The sequence below is a fragment of the Haemorhous mexicanus genome, chromosome 6, assembly GCF_027477595.1.
Source record: "Haemorhous mexicanus isolate bHaeMex1 chromosome 6, bHaeMex1.pri, whole genome shotgun sequence".
Classification (NCBI taxonomy): Eukaryota; Metazoa; Chordata; class Aves; order Passeriformes; family Fringillidae; genus Haemorhous; species Haemorhous mexicanus.
The window spans coordinates 5427755-5433754 of NC_082346.1; positions in this window are offsets into that span (position 1 = coordinate 5427755).

Below are 6000 nucleotides of genomic sequence, written 5' to 3' on the forward strand. Positions count from 1 at the left end.
TGTATTAAGTGGGAAGGTTCTGAGAGTGGAACAGATCCAGCAGTAACATACACTGCCACTAGTAGCAGAACGTGGGCAGACAAAGTAAGTTGGTGGGCATGCAATAAAACTTATGACTGCACTTCTGATGATGCAGAGATAAAACAGATACCACCCCTGGCAATAGCCCTACAGATTGGTTGTGCTTGCAGAGAGATCAAACATAAACAAAGCAAAATGAATTATAAAGTGATTATAGGATGTACCAGGAGTACAATTAAAAGTCCAGGACAATTTGTATGGGCAGCAAGCGATAGTACCTGGACAACACATCTGCCTGTAGATGGGAAAGTAAAGGAAATTACTTTGGGCCTCCCAACCTTATGTCCAATTTAGAAAAAGTCCCCATTTAATGGAAAGCATGAACTTCTGCAGATAAGAGCAAGACGAGAAGTTCTAGACAACAAAAATCCAGATGACACCTGGCAAGAACCCTCTAGTGGAATAAAACTTAGGTGGGCCCTAGGGTCTTTACTCAGTCCTATAGCAAACTATCAGAATAGAGAGATGCTGTACAAACTTACAGGCCAAGTAGATAGACTAGCAAGAATCACCCAAGAAAGATTTAAAGAATTAAATGTACAATTACAAGCCACCACAAAAATGACTTTGCAAAATCAATTAGCCTTAGATTTGTTACTCCTGAAGGAGCATAGAGTATGTAGATTTTTAAAGGGATGAGTTGATCATTACTGCGTTCACATCCCAAATGTAACTGCAGATGTAGAATATGACATCAATCAGTTGAAACAAATAGAGCATGAGGCACAAGAAGAGCAAAAAGATTTGACTACAAGCTAGTTAGGAAAAATCTTTAAAGAGTTAGGGTGAAATGTGAGTTCATAGATTAAATCTATCATTGAGAGTGTGATAATCTTACTAATTGTATTCTTAGCAATTTAGTTAGTTTACAGCATTATAAGGAGAGAAATACAGAAGAAAACGTCCTGGAACCAGAAAATAATAAAGGCACTGACACGAGATCCACGCCCCTATCTTCTAGTTCTCCAGCCCATGATAGCATCCACGACAACTTTTACATCAACCCTGGATTTGAAGAACATCAAACATAAATTGAGAAGTAAAGGACTGTATCAAGTGAAAACATTTACACCTATAGTGAAGTGAAAATGCTTTCAAAGGGGGGATAATGATAGTGGCGCCCTGGAAAATGCTAAGATAAACTCTGAAATGTTAAGCCTTGTGTTTTACCTGTGTAAGTAGTATAATTGCTAGCTGAAATGATTGTTTAGTGATTAAAATAATTATTGTATAATCATAAGAAGAACAATGAGAAACTGTATGTTCCTAGTCTAAGGTGGCCATGCTTGGCTGAAATCTATGTATACTATAGAACAATGTAAGTTTAATAATTAACATGAAAGTTATATAACGATAGAATATAAAAGCATATCCATCCCGAACCTATGTCGGAGTCAGATTTGGGTCTTTACCCCTGACACCCAGAGCTCTTCAATAAAAGCACCTGCATATAATCATTTCTCGTGATTATGTGTTCCTGAACGCTAACAAATGGATTTATCAGGGAGGAGATATGAAATTTTGACCTGCCTTCATTTCATCCACGTCTAAATAGTGACAGCACACCCTAATTATTCTTGGAGTTTTTAGTTTTTAGAACGAAGTTAGTTCAAGAGTTCAAAGTTTAGTTTTAGAAGAAACAGAACACAGTTGCCCTAGTAAGTACCTTAAATTTATAATGTTTCAAATTATGATGGTACTAGTGATGTCTAAAATAAAGCCTCTTAATGCCCATACAAAGGTTTTGTTGGTTTAACTAAATAATTGCTTTCCAACAGATCTCCAGTGGGTGTTAATAGCAAGGAAGCTGGTTCTTAGGGCAAATACAGAAAGGCATGGCAAGAACCTAAAAAAAAAAATTGTAGTGAGCCACAGGAACTAGTGTAAGTACCAGAACAGTGAATTCCATGGGGTTTCATAGCTGTGCTGACACTTAGTTTTAAAGAAATCATTTGGGACTGAGATGAGGCAGCAGTTTGGGTAATGGAAGCTCAGCTTTATTTACCCATAAATATTTGGGTATAGAGCTAGGTGCTCTCTTGAGACCTAGCAGTAAGTTTTTATCACTTTGGTATATTTTTGCTATGTTTTTATATATTAGAAAATGAAGTACTGAAGCAAGCTGGGCACATGGAGGAGAAACATCACAAAAAACCCAAAGCAGCAAAGTGGTTTTTGTTTGGTTTTTTAAAAAAGTCTGTTTTTTACAGTAGCCTTTGTCAGTACTAGGAAAGAGATTAGGGAGAGGGTATTTTCATGCATAAATATGACACTGAAATTGCCTTAAGAATGCAAGACTCTAAATCAGGATACCTTTTCACCTAACCTTTTGAACAGTGTTGAAGAATTGGTGGGATTGTGGTCTGAAAATAATTAAAAACCTGTGGAGAAATTATTTTATCCTTGCTTCAGGAGGTACCCAGGGTTCTAAAGCATGGGAATGTGAAGCTTTAATATGTGGGAGTAACATCATGTAGGTTGTGCCATTTGCTGTTTCTCCATCTGACCACTAAAGAAAACCACTGTAAATTCCAGATATTAAATCCTGCAGTGGGTCAGCAGTGACAGAGAGACTATGAAGTGCTATCACTCAAGAAAGCCTCAGTGAGGCTGCTTCTGCTGACTTGTGTGTATGGCTTAGGATGAAATATGTGGAGTTAATGGAGGGGAATAATTCATGAGAGGAGATATTTGATGTACAGGTTGTGACATCAATTTGTATTACATAAATATAGGAAGAGCAGTGAGGTGTGTTCACTTTTTCACTGTTAGTGTCAATATGTGAGGCTGACTGTATGGGGCTGCTTCCAGGTTATTTGGGAATTAACAAATCTGCCAGCCATGGATTTAGACTGGTGTTGGTTGATCGCATTAGCTGTCCTCTGTGTATATGGAATAGTGCTTTAATGAGGGAGAGCTTTGGGATTTAAAGGATTCTAGATAAGGATGAAGGGGAACTGGAAGAGGAGATGGACTGGGTGTGGTAGAAATATTCCCATGTGTTCTGGTGATACTGGGTGGGTGTAGGCACACAGTTTGTGGTGATTGGGGCTGCAGCTGAGCCTGATCTCTAATTGGCTCCAGCTGTGAAAGGCAGGTGACTAATATTAAAGGTAATGAGCCATGGAGTGCCCAGGGGTGCTGAGCAATCACACAGGAAGCAGAGGGCACCCAGGTGCAGGGCATGAGGGGTATAAAAGGCTGAAGGACAAAAAGAGCATGCATTTGTAGCCTTCTGAAGTGATGTGGTGCTGTTCTGTATGGGCTGAAACTCTCTGCATTTGGATGGTGGCACTCTGTGGGTATCTCAGCTATGACAGATGGGAATTTAAATTTATTACTCTGCTGATGCAGATTGGCTCCATTTGCTATATTCACTCATAAGGGTATCTGAAAAATGTCAAAGCTTATGCTACAAAGCAATATGTATGTCAGGGTAATTTTTAATGGATTTTTGGTTGAGCAGTAGCAGAAGTCCTACTCTCTCCAGTTTGTGTCTGCTCACTAAGTCAATAATTTTTGTGTCCTTCCATTCCCTCATGTGTAAAAACTACATAAAGTAGCATTGACATACATCATCACTTAAAAATTGCTGATTTTCCATTGCCTTGATTTCCAGAGTTTAAAGCAGTGACAGATTTGTTGCTGTCTGCAAAAACTTTGTGATTGACTCAGAAGAAAGCTATTTGTTAACTGTATTCAGTATAGTATAAACTTCAGGTAGCTCACTTCAAATTTCAAAAGTAATCAAGGAAAAATTTTTCATAACTGTCAATCATTTGACCCTTGTTCTGCATTATTTTAACATCTTACAACTTATTTAAAAAGCCTCCCAGAGATTCTGTTCACCTATATGATATCCAGTTAGTCTGGTCTGGACATCAGCAAAATAGTGGAAAGTGTCAGATTTAATTTCTTTTTCAGTCTAAGCAAGTTTGAGGATGCTGTTAAATTGGTTTTTCATTAAAATGAAACAGGCTAAGGTATTCTACTAGTATAGGATCACTATCTCAATGAGTGTGTTTTTTAAACTTTAATGTCAAATGGAAATAAAATGTCCATATTATTATATTTGGCATATTTGAAAAAAAAAAAAAACCCAAAACTTGAATGTAATTGTGGTTATATATTTTTGCTACCACCAGGAATCCTGTTACTTTTCTTCAAGGCAAATATCTCTAGCTCCTACAAAATGTGCTGGAACACCAAGTAGGCATAGCTGTTGTCTGCTTTGAGATTCTCCATGATTTTATCAAATATTGTCATCTACTCTCTTAGAAACATGAAGTCAGAGATATAGAGAGCAATTGTTGCAGGGGAAAAGGCAGAAAAAAGCTGATAGTTTTGGAAGGGAGCATTTAGACATAAATGGAAAAAGGAAAATAAATAGTCTACGTGAGTTTGCCTTGTAGATAAGGTTATGCCAAGTGCTGTATTTTATCTAAAAGTCATCAAGTAATGTCACAAACAGAAACTTTGTTTCACACCAAATCTTTAAGTCATGGAAAGTCTGGGTAACACCATAAAACTAATTTTAAAAAATCTTAAAATTTACCTTGGCATATTTTGTAGCATGCTAATAAGGTTTATTTGTTAGCTGTGGATATAATAGCACGCATGTAGTGTCTTAAATTGCTCTCTGGCCTAGTTGTTCTGTTTTTATTTTAATTTGGCAATGTTATAAAGACTTCTGATTATTTAAATTCACATTTACATTTTGGCATACAACTGTTGGATATGTGGATTTGTATGATGTGGAGTTTTTGGGGTTTGTAGAAATTATAGAAAATATGTCAGGCTGAAAAAAACCTAAAATCCCCCTCAACACTTTGAGTGTTGCTGTCTCACAAAGAGAATACTCGGCTTTACTGGCAGTGACCTTGGGATGCCTCTTTGGGAATCTTCTGCCCTTTCAAGGCCGATTTCCTGACAGTCCTTATAAATTTATAGCCTGGAACATTCTCTGTTCAGTGAGATCTTTGTGTTGAGGAGGATTTTGGCTGCTGCTTCCAGCCTGCTCCTCTCATCTGAGCACTTTCACAGATGATGCAGCATCACCCTGCTGCTATTCTGTGTTCCCTTCTTTGGGGCTGAAGGGAATGTGCTCAGAAACTTGGATTTGGTGCAGCCACTCTGTGCCAGTTTGGGACCCAAACCCAGTGTCTGGGAGTTTCTTTTACCCCTCTCTAAAGGTATTGAACTTATTTCTGATTCAAAAAGCAGGGACATTACTAAAAGCAATCTCATTCAGCCTCCTTTTTCCAGAGCATCTAATCCTTGTACAGACCTAAGACAGTCAATAGTTACTCACTGGTAACAGGTTAGGGTGCTCTAGGAATTTAGGGTTTGTCCTTTCCTGAGAAAAACATCCTCTCCATGCTTGGCTTGATGGCAAATGAAGGTTGTTAATCTGACAGCTGGTGAAGAATCAAATAGGGAAAACTACTTTTTTTTTGGCTTGGTGCATGCTGAATCATTTGTCTGAGTGTTACTTCTCCCCAGTGCACCCTGATGTCCCAGGGAGCAAAGAGGTCATGAATAAATGATCTGTGAGTGGGCTTTATGTCAGTGTGAGTGTGGGTTTATGGATCACGCAGCACTCCAGGAAGCCTTCCACAGTTTTTGCCTATTAAATAGTAGGGCTTGATTCATGGTTACTCAGCATTTCTTTGATGCTGTTTGCCTTCATGGATCACCAAAGCTGAGACGAAGAAAGGACCAGATCAGCATTTAGGTCAAGAATTGTCAGTTCTGTGGCTGCCTGCAGCCAGTGCAAAGCACTCTAGTTAAGCCCTAATTTTAGGAAACCCATCCAGCAAAATAACTATATAATAATAATAATAATAATAATAATAATAATAATAGCTTCTTTTTTTTCAGTCCTCTTTTGCTGCAAGGATTGGGCTCTACAAGAAATTC